Genomic DNA, 15,858 nt, shown 5'->3' with positions numbered 1-15,858 from the left:
ACTGACTGCGTAGCGGTCACAGCAAATTTCCAGCCCCAAAACAATCGTCTCGGAGCTCTACGGGAGATGTTTCGAATCCCGGGATGCAAAAAGGAGTGCAACACGAGGACTTCCCAGGGGGTCACCCATCCTAGTACTACTCTGGCCCAAGCACGCTTAACTTCGGAGTTTTGATGGGATCCGGTGATTTAGTGCTGGCATTATCGCACCCGTTTCGCATGCTTCGTCCCTCGCCTATGTGCACGTCGCGGTCGACGTATCAACGTCCGGAGCCTCTTGCCCGTCACGAAACTGTCGGCGCTTTCTCGAACGTTCACGAAATCCGTATTGCAAGCTCTCTCCGAGCCCTAGCCCGACGACTGCGTATCGGTAAAGGCAAGCGCGTGCCGAAACCATCGGCACTTTATAGAACGATCTCGGAATCGCTATTGCGACCCCAGTCTGGAAAGCTCTCTCCGAGCCCCTCGATACTGACTGCGTAGCGGTCACAGCAAATTTCCAGCCCCAAAACAATCGTCTTGGAGCTCTACGGGAGATGTTTCGTATCCCGGGATGCAAAAAGGAGTGCAACACGAGGACTTCCCAGGGGGTCACCCATCGTAGTACTACTCTGGCCCAAGCACGCTTAACTTCGGAGTTTTGATGGGATCCGGTGATTTAGTGCTGGCATTATCGCCCTCCTTTCACGTGCTTCGTCCCTTGCCTATGTGCCCGACTCGGTCGGCGTATCAACGTCCGGAGCCTCTTGCCCGTCACGAAACCGTTGGCGCTTTCTCGAACGTTCACGAAATCCCTATTGCAAGCTCTCTCCGAGCCCTAACCCGACGACTGCGTATCGGTAAAGGCAAGCGCGTGCCGAAACCATCGGCACTTTCTATAACGATCTCGGAATCGCTATTGCGACCCCAATCCGGAAAGCTCTCTCCGAGCCCCTCGACACTGACTGCGTAGCGGTCACAGCAAATTTCCAGCCCCAAAACAATCGTCTCGGAGCTCTACGGGAGATGTTTCGTATCCCGGGATGCAAAAAGGAGTGCAACACGAGGATTTCCCAGGGGGTCACCCATCCTAGTACTACTCTGGCCCAAGCACGCTTAACTTCGGAGTTTTGATGGGATCCGGTGATTTAGTGCTGGCATTATCGCACTCGTTTCGCGTGCTTCGTCCCTTGCCTATGTGCCCGACTCGGTCGGCGTATCAACGTCCGGAGCCTCTTGCCCGTCACGAAACCGTCGGCGCTTTCTCGAACGTTCACGAAATCCCTATTGCAAGCTCTCTCCGAGCTCTAGCCCGACGACTGCGTATCGGTCAAGGCAAGCGCGTGCCGAAACTATCGGCACTTTCTAGAACGATCTCGGAATCGCTATTGCGACCCCAATCCGGAAAGCTCTCTCCGAGCCCCTCGATACTGACTGCGTAGCGGTCACAGCAAATTTCCAGCCCCAAAACAATCGTCTTGGAGCTCTACGGGAGATGTTTCGTATCCCGGGATGCAAAAAGGAGTGCAACACGAGGACTTCCCAGGGGGTCACCCATCGTACTACTACTCTGGCCCAAGCACGCTTAACTTGGGAGTTTTGATGGGATCCGGTGATTTAGTGCTGTCATTATCGCACTCGTTTCGCGTGCTTCGTCCCTTGCCTATGTGCCCGACTCGGTCGGCGTATCAACGTCCGGAGCCTCTTGCCCGTCACGAAACCGTCGGCGCTTTCTCGAACGTTCACGAAATCCCTATTGCAAGCTCTCTCCGAGCCCTAACCCGACGACTGCGTATCGGTAAAGGCAAGCGCGTGCCGAAACCATCGGCACTTTATAGAACGATCTCGGAATCGCTATTGCGACCCCAATCCGGAAAGCTCTCTCCGAGCCCCTCGACACTGACTGCGTAGCGGTCACAGCAAATTTCCAGCCCCAAAACAATCGTCTTGGAGCTCTACGGGAGATGTTTCGTATCCCGGGATGCAAAAAGGAGTGCAACACGAGGACTTCCCAGGGGGTCACCCATCGTACTACTACTCTGGCCCAAGCACGCTTAACTTGGGAGTTTTGATGGGATCCGGTGATTTAGTGCTGTCATTATCGCACTCGTTTCGCGTGCTTCGTCCCTTGCCTATGTGCCCGACTCGGTCGGCGTATCAACGTCCGGAGCCTCTTGCCCGTCACGAAACCGTCGGCGCTTTCTCGAACGTTCACGAAATCCCTATTGCAAGCTCTCTCCGAGCCCTAACCCGACGACTGCGTATCGGTAAAGGCAAGCGCGTGCCGAAACCATCGGCACTTTATAGAACGATCTCGGAATCGCTATTGCGACCCCAATCCGGAAAGCTCTCTCCGAGCCCCTCGACACTGACTGCGTAGCGGTCACAGCAAATTTCCAGCCCCAAAACAATCGTCTTGGAGCTCTACGGGAGATGTTTCGTATCCCGGGATGCAAAAAGGAGTGCAACACGAGGACTTCCCAGGGGGTCACCCATCGTACTACTACTCTGGCCCAAGCACGCTTAACTTGGGAGTTTTGATGGGATCCGGTGATTTAGTGCTGTCATTATCGCACTCGTTTCGCGTGCTTCGTCCCTTGCCTATGTGCCCGACTCGGTCGGCGTATCAACGTCCGGAGCCTCTTGCCCGTCACGAAACCGTCGGCGCTTTCTCGAACGTTCACGAAATCCCTATTGCAAGCTCTCTCCGAGCCCTAACCCGACGACTGCGTATCGGTAAAGGCAAGCGCGTGCCGAAACCATCGGCACTTTATAGAACGATCTCGGAATCGCTATTGCGACCCCAATCCGGAAAGCTCTCTCCGAGCCCCTCGACACTGACTGCGTAGCGGTCACAGCAAATTTCCAGCCCCAAAACAATCGTCTTGGAGCTCTACGGGAGATGTTTCGTATCCCGGGATGCAAAAAGGAGTGCAACACGAGGACTTCCCAGGGGGTCACCCATCGTACTACTACTCTGGCCCAAGCACGCTTAACTTGGGAGTTTTGATGGGATCCGGTGATTTAGTGCTGTCATTATCGCACTCGTTTCGCGTGCTTCGTCCCTTGCCTATGTGCCCGACTCGGTCGGCGTATCAACGTCCGGAGCCTCTTGCCCGTCACGAAACCGTCGGCGCTTTCTCGAACGTTCACGAAATCCCTATTGCAAGCTCTCTCCGAGCCCTAACCAGACGACTGCGTATCGCTAAAGGCAAGCGCGTGCCGAAACCATCGGCACTTTATAGAACGATCTCGGAATCGCTATTGCGACCCTAGTCTGGAAAGCTCTCTCCGAGCCCCTCGATACTGACTGCGTAGCGGTCACAGCAAATTTCCAGCTCCAAAACAATCGTCTCGGAGCTCTACGGGAGATGTTTCGTATCCCGGGATGCAAAAAGGAGTGCAACACGAGGACTTCCCAGGGGGTCACCCATCGTACTACTACTCTGGCCCAAGCACGCTTAACTTCGGAGTTTTGATGGGATCCGGTGATTTAGTGCTGGCATTATCGCACTCGTTTCGCGTGCTTCGTCCCTTGCCTATGTGCCCGACTCGGTCGGCGTATCAACGTCCGGAGCCTCTTGCCCGTCACGAAACCGTCGGCGCTTTCTCGAACGTTCACGAAATCCCTATTGCAAGCTTTCTCCGAGCCCTAACCCGATGACTGTGTATCGGTAAAGGCAAGCGCGTGCCGAAACCATCGGCACTTTCTAGAATGATCTCGGAATCGCTATTGCGACCCCAATCCGGAAAGCTCTCTCCGAGCCCCTCGATACTGACTGCGTAGCGGTCACAGCAAATTTCCAGCCCCAAAACAATCGTCTCGGAGCTCTACGGGAGATGTTTCGTATCCTGGGATGCAAAAAGGAGTGCAACACGAGGACTTCCCAGGGGGTCACCCATCGTAGTACTACTCTGGCCCAAGCACGCTTAACTTCGGAGTTTTGATGGGATCCGGTGATTTAGTGCTGGCATTATCGCACTCGTTTCGCGTGCTTCGTCCCTTGCCTATGTGCCCGACTCGGTCGGCGTATCAACGTCCGGAGCCTCTTGCCCGTCACGAAACCGTCGGCGCTTTCTCGAACGTTCACGAAATCCCTATTGCAAGCTCTCTCCGAGCCCTAACCCGATGACTGCGTATCGGTAAAGGCAAACGCGTGCCGAAACCATCGGCACTTTCTAGAACGATCTCGGAATCGCTACTGCGACCCCAAACCGGAAAGCTCTCTCTGAGCCCCTCAATACTGACTGCATAGCGGTCACAGCAAATTTCCAGCCCCAAAACAATCGTCTTGGAGCTCTACGGGAGATGTTTCGTATCCCGGGATGCAAAAAGGAGTGCAACACGAGGACTTCCCAGGGGGTCACCCATCGTAGTACTACTCTTGCCCAAGCACGCTTAACTTCGGAGTTTTGATGGGATCCGGTGATTTAGTGCTGGCATTATCGCCCTCCTTTCGCGTGCTTCGTCCCTTGCCTATGTGCCCGACTCGGTCGGCGTATCAACGTCCGGAGCCTCTTGCCCGTCACGAAACCGTCGGCGCTTTCTCGAACGTTCACGAAATCCCTATTGCAAGCTCTCTCCGAGCCCTAACCCGACGACTGCGTATCGGTAAAGGCAAGCGCGTGCCGAAACCATCGGCACTTTCTATAACGATCTCGGAATCGCTATTGCGACCCCAATCCGGAAAGCTCTCTCCGAGCCCCTCGACACTGACTGCGTAGCGGTCACAGCAAATTTCCTGCCCCAAAACAATCGTCTCGGAGCTCTACGGGAGATGTTTCGTATCCCGGGATGCAAAAAGGAGTGCAACACGAGGACTTCCCAGGGGGTCACCCATCCTAGTACTACTCTGGCCCAAGCACGCTTAACTTCGGAGTTTTGATGGGATCCGGTGATTTAGTGCTGGCATTATCGCACTCGTTTCGCGTGCTTCGTCCCTTGCCTATGTGCCCGACTCGGTCGGCGTATCAACGTCCGGAGCCTCTTGCCCGTCACGAAACCGTCGGCGCTTTCTCGAACGTTCACGAAATCCCTATTGCAAGCTCTCTCCGAGCTCTAGCCCGACGACTGCGTATCGGTCAAGGCAAGCGCGTGCCGAAACTATCGGCACTTTCTAGAACGATCTCGGAATCGCTATTGCGACCCCAATCCGGAAAGCTCTCTCCGAGCCCCTCGATACTGACTGCGTAGCGGTCACAGCAAATTTCCAGCCCCAAAACAATCATCTTGGAGCTCTACGGGAGATGTTTCGTATCCCGGGATGCAAAAAGGAGTGCAACACGAGGACTTCCCAGGGGGTCACCCATCGTACTACTACTCTGGCCCAAGCACGCTTAACTTGGGAGTTTTGATGGGATCCGGTGATTTAGTGCTGTCATTATCGCACTCGTTTCGCGTGCTTCGTCCCTTGCCTATGTGCCCGACTCGGTCGGCGTATCAACGTCCGGAGCCTCTTGCCCGTCACGAAACCGTCGGCGCTTTCTCGAACGTTCACGAAATCCCTATTGCAAGCTCTCTCCGAGCCCTAACCCGACGACTGCGTATCGGTAAAGGCAAGCGCGTGCCGAAACCATCGGCACTTTATAGAACGATCTCGGAATCGCTATTGCGACCCCAATCCGGAAAGCTCTCTCCGAGCCCCTCGACACTGACTGCGTAGCGGTCACAGCAAATTTCCAGCCCCAAAACAATCGTCTTGGAGCTCTACGGGAGATGTTTCGTATCCCGGGATGCAAAAAGGAGTGCAACACGAGGACTTCCCAGGGGGTCACCCATCGTACTACTACTCTGGCCCAAGCACGCTTAACTTGGGACTTTTGATGGGATCCGGTGATTTAGTGCTGTCATTATCGCACTCGTTTCGCGTGCTTCGTCCCTTGCCTATGTGCCCGACTCGGTCGGCGTATCAACGTTCGGAGCCTCTTGCCCGTCACGAAACCGTCGGCACTTTCTCGAACGTTCACGAAATCCCTATTGCAAGCTCTCTCCGAGCCCTAACCAGACGACTGCGTATTGCTAAAGGCAAGCGCGTGCCGAAACCATCGGCACTTTATAGAACGATCTCGGAATCGCTATTGCGACCCTAGTCTGGAAAGCTCTCTCCGAGCCCCTCGATACTGACTGCGTAGCGGTCACAGCAAATTTCCAGCCCCAAAACAATCGTCTCGGAGCTCTACGGGAGATGTTTCGTATCCCGGGATGCAAAAAGGAGTGCAACACGAGGACTTCCCAGGGGGTCACCCATCGTACTACTACTCTGGCCCAAGCACGCTTAACTTCGGAGTTTTGATGGGATCCGGTGATTTAGTGCTGGCATTATCGCACTCGTTTCGCGTGCTTCGTCCCTTGCCTATGTGCCCGACTCGGTCGGCGTATCAACGTCCGGAGCCTCTTGCCCGTCACGAAACCGTCGGCGCTTTCTCGAACGTTCACGAAATCCCTATTGCAAGTTTTCTCCGAGCCCTAACCCGATGACTGCGTATCGGTAAAGGCAAGCGCGTGCCGAAACCATCGGCACTTTCTAGAATGATCTCGGAATCGCTATTGCGACCCCAATCCGGAAAGCTCTCTCCGAGCCCCTCGATACTGACTGCGTAGCGGTCACAGCAAATTTCCAGCCCCAAAACAATCGTCTCGGAGCTCTACGGGAGATGTTTCGTATCCTGGGATGCAAAAAGGAGTGCAACACGAGGACTTCCCAGGGGGTCACCCATCGTAGTACTACTCTGGCCCAAGCACGCTTAACTTGGGAGTTTTGATGGGATCCGGTGATTTAGTGCTGGCATTATCGCACTCGTTTCGCGTGCTTAGTCCCTTGCCTATGTGCCCGACTCGGTCGGCGTATCAACGTCCGGAGCCTCTTGCCCGTCACGAAACCGTCGGCGCTTTCTCGAACGTTCACGAAATCCCTATTGCAAGCTCTCTCCGAGCCCTAACCCGATGACTGCGTATCGGTAAAGGCAAACGCGTGCCGAAACCATCGGCACTTTCTAGAACGATCTCGGAATCGCTACTGCGACCCCAAACCGGAAAGCTCTCTCTGAGCCCCTCAATACTGACTGCATAGCGGTCACAGCAAATTTCCAGCCCCAAAACAATCGTCTCGGAGCTCTACGGGAGATGTTTCGTATCCCGGGATGCAAAAAGGAGTGCAACACGAGGACTTCCCAGGGGGTCACCAATCGTAGTACTACTCTGGCCCAAGCACGCTTAACTTCGGAGTTTTGATGGGATCCGGTGATTTAGTGCTGGCATTATCGCACTCGTTTCGCGTGCTTCGTCCCTTGCCTATGTGCCCAACTCGGTCGGCGTATCAACGTCCGGAGCCTCTTGCCCGTCACGAAACCGTCGGCGCTTTCTCGAACGTTCACGAAATCCCTATTGCAAGCTCTCTCCGAGCCCTAACCCGATGACTGCGTATCGGTAAAGGCAAACGCGTGCCGAAACTATCGGCACTTTCTAGAACGATCTCGGAATCGCTACTGCGACCCCAAACCGGAAAGCTCTCTCTGAGCCCCTCAATACTGACTGCATAGCGGTCACAGCAAATTTCCAGCCCCAAAACAATCGTCTCGGAGCTCTACGGGAGATGTTTCGTATCCCGGGATGCAAAAAGGAGTGCAACACGAGGACTTCCCAGGGGGTCACCCATCGTAGTACTACTCTGGCCCAAGCACGCTTAACTTCGGAGTTTTGATGGGATCCGGTGATTTAGTGCTGGCATTATCGCACTCGTTTCGCGTGCTTCGTCCCTTGCCTATGTGCCCGACTCGGTCGGCGTATCAACGTCCGAAGCCTCTTGCCCGTCACGAAACCATCGGCGCTTTCTCGAACGTTCACGAAATCCCTATTGCAAGCTCTCTCCGAGCCCTAACCCGATGACTGCGTATCGGTAAAGGCAAGCGCGTGCCCAAACCATCGGCACTTTCTAGAACGATCTCGGAATCGCTATTGCGACCCCAATCCGGAAAGCTCTCTCTGAGCCCCTCAATACTGACTGCGTAGCGGTCACAGCAAATTTCCAGCCCCAAAACAATCGTCTCGGAGCTCTACGGGAGATGTTTCGTATCCCGGGATGCAAAAAGGAGTGCAACACGAGGACTTCCCAGGGGGTCACCCATCGTAGTACTACTCTGGCCCAAGCACGCTTAACTTCGGAGTTTTGATGGGATCCGGTGTTTTAGTGCTGGCATTATCGCACCTGTTTCGCGTGCTTCGTTCCTCGCCTATGTGCACGTCGCGGTCGGCGTATCAATGTCCGGAGCCTCTTGCCCGTCACGAAACCGTCGGCGCTTTCTCGAACGTTCTCGAAATCCCTATTGCAAGCTCTCTCCGAGCCCTAGCCCGACGACTGCGTATCGGTCACGGCAAGCACGTGCCGAAACCATCAGCACTTTCTAGAACGATCTCGGAATTGCTATTGCGACCCCAATCCGGAAAGCTCTCTCCGAGCCCCAAGATACTGACTGCGTAGCGGTCACAGCAAATTTCCAGCCCCAAAACAATCGTCTCGGAGCTCTACGGGAGATGTTTCGTATCCTGGGATGCAAAAAGGAGTGCAACACGAGGACTTCCCAGGGGGTCACCCATCCTAGTACTACTCTGGCCGAAGCACGCTTAACTTCGGAGTTTTGATGGGATCCGGTGATTTAGTGCTGGCATTATCGCACCCGTTTCGCGTGCTTCGTCCCTCGCCTATGTGCACGTCGCGGTCGACGTATCAACGTCCGGAGCCTCTTGCCCGTCACGAAACTGTCGGCGCTTTCTCGAACGTTCACGAAATCCTATTGCAAGCTCTCTCCGAGCCCTAGCCCGACGACTGCGTATCGGTCACGGCAAGCGCGTGCCGAAACCATCGGCACTTTATAGAACGATCTCGGAATCGCTTTTGCGACCCAAGTCTGGAAAGCTCTCTCCGAGCCCCTCGATACTGACTGCGTAGCGGTCACAGCAAATTTCCAGCCCCAAAACAATCGTCTCGGAGCTCTACGGGAGATGTTTCTGTTAGGATCGAGAGCACTAAGAGGGGGGGGTGAATTAGTGCAGCGGAAATCTTACAGCGATTTAAAACCAAAAGCTGCGTTCGTTCAATAAAAACTATTATGATGCAAAAACTAATTCTCAGTTTGTATCTAAGTGTAGTTTGCGTCTAAGCGCAGATTGCATCTAAGCGCAGTTTGCGTCTAAACACAGTTTGCGTCGAAGCGCTGTTTGCGTCTAAGCGCAGTTTGCGTTTAAATGCAGATTGACGTCTAAACGCAGTTTTACGTCTAAACGCAGATTTACGTTTAAACGCAGTTTTCCGTCTAAACGCAGTTTTACGTCTAAACTCAATTTACGTCTAAAACGTCTAAACACAGTTTGGACAGTTTTACATCTAAACGTAATTTTACGTCTAAACGCAGATTTACGTATAAACGCAGTTTTACGTCTAAACGCAGATTTACGTCCAAACTCAGTTTACGTCGAAAACGTCTAAACACAGTTTGAGCAGTTTTACGTCTAAATGCAATTTTACGTCTAGATGCAGTTTCAAAGGGAGCTGAACTTTAGAAACTGGTTCGTAAGAGCGCAGAAGACAGTTTTTCATAATCAAGGCGTAAACATAAACTGCAATGTAAATATCGTACGAAAACACTGGTTTACGTCTGAAAACATATTCGGACATATCAGCACTTAAAGACTTGTTCGTGAAGGCGTAGAAGACAGTTTTGCAGAATTAAAACGTAAGCGTAAACTGTAATGTACGAAAACACCGATTTACGTCTGAATGCAGATTCGGAAAGAACAGCACTTAGAACTTGTTCGTAAAAGCGCAGAGAGCAGTAGTAATGAAGGAGGTTTGCAGTAAGGATAAAGTGCTCAAAAGTAAACGCAAACCAGAGATTTAGAGTGGTTCGGTCAGTCTTGACCTACTCCACTTTTGGCTTCCTCCACCGACGAGGTCACCGACGTCAACTAGGGGCCTTCCTTCAATAGGCGAAGGCCAAACTACCCTTTTACAGTTTCTCTCCTTTTGACAGGCTCAGGAGACAACCTTTACAGACCTTTCTCTTGTCACTTTACAACTGAAAACTTGAAGAACAGAAGGAGGAGACTTAAAGGCTTTACAACACTTTTGAGCTCTTAGAATCACAGAAAAGATCAAGATTTCGGTGTAGGTCTGTATCTTTTCAGTGCTGAATGGGTGGGGAATTTATAGGCCCCAACCCAATTCAAATTTGGAGCTCAAAACAATCAAATCCCGGAATTCTGGGATCAGGCGGTTGCACCTCTTGACTGGAGAGGTTGCACCGCCCAGTCTTGCTCGAAGACTGAGCTCAAGCAGTGCCACCTCTCTGTCAGGGAGGTTGCACCGCCCAGTCTAGCTCGAAGACTGAGCTCAGGCGGTGCCACCTCTCTGTCAAGGAGGTTGCACCGCCCAGTCTAGCTCGAAGACTGAGCTCAGGCGGTGCCACCTCTCTGCTGGGGAGGTTGCACCGCCCAGTCTCGCTGGAAGGCCTAGCCTAGGCGGTGCCACCTCCTGGCCTGGGCGGTTGCACCTCCTGGTGCAATCAGGGTCCGAATGGTTCATTCCATTCGGCCCAATTTTAGTCTTTCAGGGGCCCAATTGCCCCAAGATTAAGCCAATGGGATCACCTCCCATTTTCCAACTTAATCAACGTGCTAACTACGGTTAAATCTAAGACAATTTCTGCAGCTTTGCTTCGGTGCGTCAATCGCTCCTTCCGGCGAGTTTCCGGCGAACTTCCGTCGATCATCCGATGAACCCTCGGTGATGCTCCTGCGGACTTCCGGCAAACTCCTGGACTTTGCGACGATCCACTTGGCAAGTTCCGATGAGCTTCGCTTGGCAAGCTTCTGGACTTCTCGGATCTGTTCTCACAGAACCTCCGACGACCGTCCGAACTTCCGTCGAACTCTCGAACTCCCAACGTGATCATGAACTTGACTCCGGCGTAACTCCTGCTGCTTGTCTATCTTTCATCGTAGTTAATCCTGCACACTTATCTCAACACATAGATTAGACAACAAATGACAATTGACTTCATCATCAAAATCCGAGATTCAACAATCTCCCCCTTTTTGATGATGACAATCAATTGATAATGGAGTTATCCTTAACTCCCCCTGTCTATCTGCCATCGTTGAGATAAGTCAACCTTGAATTCAAGACTTAAGAATTCAAGTGACGTATTGATAAGTTAGATCAGTTAAACTTATCAATACTCCCATCATGATACTTATCATGATATATCTCTTCAAAGATGATGTCAGGGCTTGACATACATCATCAAGTTTGTATGATTGTGTTTGTAACTATTCATCATGTAGTTTGAACATTATCATATAAAGCTGTGAAACACTATTACATGATGCACACATTTGAAATATTCTAGCAAGTTTTGCATTTTCTTCACATGATAAGATATCAACTCAGGGCATAATGCAAACTTTAGCACATGTTCATATATCTCTTGGTGATGCAAGGATGGCATAATCATAGCAGTGTTTATAGCATCATTCATAGTATTTCTAATCATGGCAGTGTTTATCAATTCATATATATCTCCCCCTTTGTCATCAACAAAAAGTATAGTAATCATGATACCAGAAAATAATAATAGCAAGCTTATAGAGGAATTTTACATAGATTGCTTTAAATACTTCTTCCCCTTTGTGTTATAATCCATTGTCTATGTAAAGATTTTGCAGGATGGAATACATACACATGAATCACTTCATCAAATCTATTTCAGAAACTCATTTTTTATGAAAGTGTACGAGAAAATCTGTTTCATAAATAAGATGCATTCGGACAAGATTTTGTTGCAGATTTTCACATATAATCATAGAAACATGGCAATCAAGTGGTTTGATCATTCAACATAGTCCGAAAAATAATTTTAACAAATTTATCTATTCGGACACATCAACATTCCTAATTCAGAATCAAGGCACAAGGTTTTCAAAACTTTTAGTTTCAAAGCACAACATTCTTAATTTGGACACATCACATACCAAACAGTAATGATACCATAAAAATCTGAGATAACTTTTACCACAATGTGCAAGATATATGTTTACCACGATAGATGTTTACAGCCAGCACATCAGAAGTGAGTAAGAAGTTTACAACAACAACAGGTGTTCAACAAGTTCATTGATGAGGTGGAAAATTAAAGTGCCTAAACAAGGAGTCAAATTGACTATGAATTTGCTGCAGCTCAGATAGGATTTGATCTTGTCGTTGTTCAATCCGTTCTTGTCTCTGTTCGAATCGATCCATTCAAATCCCAATTTCTTCGATGGATGTATGAGTTTGCTCAACTGGATGTGTTTCCTCAAAGGGAAGGATCGGAGGAGATTGAGTACCCCTAAATACTGGTGTTTCCGGTTCTGGTTCAGGTTGAGGGTGATCAGTCCTTCTAGGGATTCTAACCCAGTTACCGTTTCTATAGTAACATCTTAGTCGGTGAAGTAGATTTTTGTTTATTATGCTGAATCGATCTACTTTCATTACTTCTTCTTCTGGTGGTATTAGAATGTCGTAAGCTTTCATTATTCTTGTGATTATACCACCATATGGGAGCATCATATCTTTCTTAGATAATTCTAACATATTTTGTTGAATAAGATAGCCAAGACAGATGTCATGTCCCTTCATGATTGAGTACATAGTTCCTAATTCTAATTGACTTATTTCATCATGATGGTATTGTTTAGGAAGAATTATACTAGTCATGATATAATGAAGTATCTTAGTGTTCAAAGGCAATAGATGTTCACAACTTTTAGGAACTAATGCTATGTTAGGATTGGCAAAGATTGTTCCTAAGGCTTCAACATAGGATGTTCCAATACTTTCATCATCCCATGATCCTCTAAAGTAGAGTCCTATGCTTTTTATGGGAATGCCTATCATATCACAAATGAACCTATCAGTGATTGTGATGTGTTGTCCTAAAAGATAAGTGGACATCCTTTCTTCATCATCTATTTGTATGTTATTGTAAAATAATCTAACTAGCCTAGGATAGATGGGTTCGTTAATCTGCAAGATTGGAAGTAGATCTAGGTTTGCAAACCATTGGATAGTCTCTAAGTCTCTTAGTTCATTTAGATCTACGTATTTTCCCTTACTGATACATCTAAGTTCGAAAGAGGGAAATTTTTCAGCATGGTATTTCGAATCGAAAAGAGTGAAATCAAACTCTTCTACTAATCTCCTCTTTCCCTTGTCCCTTGAGGATCTTCTAGATCCCATAACTACTGTTGTTTAGAGGGATGATGATGAGCTAGAGTAAATGAAGAACAAAACAGAATTTAAGAGCTTCTTAGAGAGTACCTTTGTGAAATCTTCAAGAGAAGGAAGGATTCTTGATGTTTTGCTCCGAAATTGGAGGTATTTGGAAGGCTTAGAGGAGTGAAATGGGAATGGAGGAGACTTGGAAGAGTAGAGGAGGAAATGGGAGTGAGTTGGGGTCGGTTCCATAGCCGGCCCTAGTGTGGGTTTAAAAGGCAGAGTTGCGGGCGGTTGCACCTCTGGCTGGAGCGGTGCAACCTCTGGCAACTCGTGGCAGCCGGAGGTGCCACCGCCAGCTGGAGAGGTGCCACCGTCTGCAGCCAGTGAACACCTAATGTGTTTTGATCAGGGAGCCTTTGCCTTGAGGAGAGTTTGTTTCTTACGTGATTTCGTATGAGTTTTTATTTAAGGAAGAAGCTCTTGTATGATCAAAATAGATCTTTTAACGTGCATATGTCATACGTATGTTGATAGTTTGTTTGGTATCCCTTTTCAAGATCATGACATATTTAGTTTCTTCATGATACAAGAATTAATTCGTAGATGATAGTGTTGACGGGTGCGAAGATCAAAGGGATATGTGAATTTGGATATCATATGCTTCTAATAAGGTTGTATCCAAATCGTATTTGTGATTTCATAACTTCCACTTGTTACTTAAGCGTTGCGAGTTCCTTTTTGACTCTTGGTTTATGACTATCGAGAGTCAAGGAGCAGAACATTATTTCTTGCTCCAGCCTAAAATTTTAATGTTTTTATAGGAAGGGATGATTTTTAGGAACCCATTTGCTTTTGGGTGCCTCACAAATAGATCTATATTTTCTATCATGTTGCATAGAGTTTGTCATGGTTCCTTTAGGAACCCAAATCAATTTGTTTGGACTTATTTTCTTGAATGGACAACAATGTGTCTTGTGTCCAGATTTGTAACAAAAGTTGCACTTGGTTTGGTGTTGAACATGCAAGATGGGGCCTTTTATGAAGGTGGTTGGATTTTGGTGAGGACTTCTCACAAATCCAATTCCACTCCTTTTTGGAACGTGACCCTTGTTTGTAAGGATCATGTTCAATGACTTGCTACCAACCTCGAATTTCTTCAAGGTGTCCTTAAGTAGCAAGTTTTCTTTTTGGAGAGTTTCTAGATCATGGCATTTTATGCATGGGATTAACTTATCATGATGTTCAGCATTTAACTTATCGAAATTACAAATAAGACTATCATGCTCCTTTTTTAGCAATTTGTATTTACTACTAATAGTCTTACAGTCATCAAACAGTTCATGGAAAGCATTTAATAATTCATCGAAGGATAAATCTCCATCTATTGAATTTGTTACCTCATCTTCGATGGCCATTAAGGCGTAATGAGCAACTTGCTCGGTGTTGGACTCCTCTTCCTCAGATGCGCTCGAATCATCCCATGTTGCTTGGAGCGCCTACTTCTTTGTTGTTCTTTTCTTGACTTGGGGACAATCACTCTTGTAGTGTCCCGGCTTTTTGCATTCATAGCAGATTACTTGGTCCTTTTTGGGTTCAAGTTTATTTTTTGCATCATTCTTAAACTTGTTTCTTTTAAAGAACTTTTTAAACTTTCTTGTTAGAAGTGCCAAGTCATCATCACAGTCCTCATCACTTGAGTTTTCTCTCAAGTGGCATTCAGAAGTTTTGAGTGCCATATCCTTCCTGTTCTTTGGAAGGATGTCTTCTTGCTCTTCATGAGCTTTACAAGTCATTTTGTAGGTCATTAATGACCCGATTAGTTCTTTAAGAGGGAAATTTTGCAGATCTTTTGCCTCTTGAATAGCGGTGACTTTAGGATCCCAACTCTTAGGAAGGGATCTTAGTATCTTATTAACAAGCTCAAAATCCGAAAAGCTCTTTCCGAGTCCTTTTAGACCATTGACGACATCCGTGAAACGGGTAAACATGTCGCCAATGGTTTCACTCGGTTTCATCCGAAAAAGTTCGAAAGAATGTAACAGCAAATTGATTTTTGACTCTTTTACTCTACTTGTGCCCTCATGGGTCACTTCGAGCATGTGCCAAATATCAAACGCAGTTTCACAAGTTGAAACACGGTTAAACTCGTTTTTATCAAGTGCACAAAATAAGACATTCATAGCCTTTGCATTAAGAGCGAAAGCCTTCTTCTCCAAATCATTCCAATCGATCATTGGAAGATAAGACTTTGAAAAACCATTCTCGACAAGATTCCAAAGATCAATGTCCATAGAAATAAGAAAGATTCTCATTCGGGTCTTCCAATAGGTGTAGTCCGTCCCATTAAACATGGGTGGACGTGTAATGGAATGGCCCTCTTGGTTTCCGGCGTAAGCCATCTCTCTTGGGTTTTAATCCTTTTTAGAGTTAACCGGGCTCTGATACCAATTGTTAGGATCGAGAGCACTAAGAGGGGGGGGGTGAATTAGTGCAGCGGAAATCTTACAGCGATTTAAAACCAAAAGCTGCGTTCGTTCAATAAAAACTATTATGATGCAAAAACTAATTCTCAGTTTGTATCTAAGTGTAGTTTGCGTCTAAGCGCAGATTGCGTCTAAGCGCAGTTTGCG

The 15,858-nt window shown here is 48.4% G+C and overlaps 13 non-coding genes and 6 pseudogenes across 13 annotated transcripts; all 19 read right to left on the bottom strand.

Annotated features, from left to right (window-relative positions):
• Nucleotides 1–92: 92 nt before the first annotated feature.
• LOC135600201 (5S ribosomal RNA) lies at nucleotides 93–211 on the bottom strand. The gene has a single exon (XR_010482528.1). It is a non-coding gene; the product is annotated as a 5S ribosomal RNA (ribosomal RNA).
• A 350-nt stretch (nucleotides 212–561) lies between these two features.
• LOC135604684 (5S ribosomal RNA) lies at nucleotides 562–680 on the bottom strand. The gene has a single exon (XR_010484250.1). It is a non-coding gene; the product is annotated as a 5S ribosomal RNA (ribosomal RNA).
• A 350-nt stretch (nucleotides 681–1,030) lies between these two features.
• Nucleotides 1,031–1,149, bottom strand: LOC135600027 (5S ribosomal RNA). The gene has a single exon (XR_010482361.1). It is a non-coding gene; the product is annotated as a 5S ribosomal RNA (ribosomal RNA).
• Nucleotides 1,150–1,499: 350 nt separating this feature from the next.
• On the bottom strand, nucleotides 1,500–1,618 carry LOC135602094 (5S ribosomal RNA; annotated as a pseudogene).
• Nucleotides 1,619–1,968: 350 nt separating this feature from the next.
• LOC135602093 (5S ribosomal RNA) lies at nucleotides 1,969–2,087 on the bottom strand (annotated as a pseudogene).
• Nucleotides 2,088–2,437: 350 nt separating this feature from the next.
• LOC135602092 (5S ribosomal RNA) lies at nucleotides 2,438–2,556 on the bottom strand (annotated as a pseudogene).
• A 350-nt stretch (nucleotides 2,557–2,906) lies between these two features.
• On the bottom strand, nucleotides 2,907–3,025 carry LOC135602091 (5S ribosomal RNA; annotated as a pseudogene).
• Nucleotides 3,026–3,375: 350 nt separating this feature from the next.
• Nucleotides 3,376–3,494, bottom strand: LOC135604583 (5S ribosomal RNA). The gene has a single exon (XR_010484240.1). It is a non-coding gene; the product is annotated as a 5S ribosomal RNA (ribosomal RNA).
• A 350-nt stretch (nucleotides 3,495–3,844) lies between these two features.
• On the bottom strand, nucleotides 3,845–3,963 carry LOC135600644 (5S ribosomal RNA). Its single transcript, XR_010482962.1, has one exon. It is a non-coding gene; the product is annotated as a 5S ribosomal RNA (ribosomal RNA).
• Nucleotides 3,964–4,313: 350 nt separating this feature from the next.
• Nucleotides 4,314–4,432, bottom strand: LOC135602235 (5S ribosomal RNA). The gene has a single exon (XR_010483964.1). It is a non-coding gene; the product is annotated as a 5S ribosomal RNA (ribosomal RNA).
• A 350-nt stretch (nucleotides 4,433–4,782) lies between these two features.
• Nucleotides 4,783–4,901, bottom strand: LOC135599864 (5S ribosomal RNA). The gene has a single exon (XR_010482205.1). It is a non-coding gene; the product is annotated as a 5S ribosomal RNA (ribosomal RNA).
• Nucleotides 4,902–5,251: 350 nt separating this feature from the next.
• Nucleotides 5,252–5,370, bottom strand: LOC135602089 (5S ribosomal RNA; annotated as a pseudogene).
• A 350-nt stretch (nucleotides 5,371–5,720) lies between these two features.
• Nucleotides 5,721–5,839, bottom strand: LOC135603496 (5S ribosomal RNA; annotated as a pseudogene).
• Nucleotides 5,840–6,189: 350 nt separating this feature from the next.
• Nucleotides 6,190–6,308, bottom strand: LOC135604572 (5S ribosomal RNA). The gene has a single exon (XR_010484239.1). It is a non-coding gene; the product is annotated as a 5S ribosomal RNA (ribosomal RNA).
• A 350-nt stretch (nucleotides 6,309–6,658) lies between these two features.
• LOC135599862 (5S ribosomal RNA) lies at nucleotides 6,659–6,777 on the bottom strand. Its single transcript, XR_010482203.1, has one exon. It is a non-coding gene; the product is annotated as a 5S ribosomal RNA (ribosomal RNA).
• Nucleotides 6,778–7,127: 350 nt separating this feature from the next.
• On the bottom strand, nucleotides 7,128–7,246 carry LOC135600037 (5S ribosomal RNA). Its single transcript, XR_010482371.1, has one exon. It is a non-coding gene; the product is annotated as a 5S ribosomal RNA (ribosomal RNA).
• A 350-nt stretch (nucleotides 7,247–7,596) lies between these two features.
• LOC135600631 (5S ribosomal RNA) lies at nucleotides 7,597–7,715 on the bottom strand. The gene has a single exon (XR_010482950.1). It is a non-coding gene; the product is annotated as a 5S ribosomal RNA (ribosomal RNA).
• Nucleotides 7,716–8,065: 350 nt separating this feature from the next.
• LOC135601930 (5S ribosomal RNA) lies at nucleotides 8,066–8,184 on the bottom strand. The gene has a single exon (XR_010483934.1). It is a non-coding gene; the product is annotated as a 5S ribosomal RNA (ribosomal RNA).
• Nucleotides 8,185–8,534: 350 nt separating this feature from the next.
• On the bottom strand, nucleotides 8,535–8,653 carry LOC135600036 (5S ribosomal RNA). Its single transcript, XR_010482370.1, has one exon. It is a non-coding gene; the product is annotated as a 5S ribosomal RNA (ribosomal RNA).
• Nucleotides 8,654–15,858: the final 7,205 nt, after the last annotated feature.

This window comes from Musa acuminata, chromosome BXJ2-1 (assembly GCF_036884655.1).
Source record: "Musa acuminata AAA Group cultivar baxijiao chromosome BXJ2-1, Cavendish_Baxijiao_AAA, whole genome shotgun sequence".
Classification (NCBI taxonomy): Eukaryota; Viridiplantae; Streptophyta; class Magnoliopsida; order Zingiberales; family Musaceae; genus Musa; species Musa acuminata.
The sequence above is the reverse complement of the archived record's forward strand: the minus strand, read 5'-3'. Positions and strand labels throughout refer to the sequence as shown.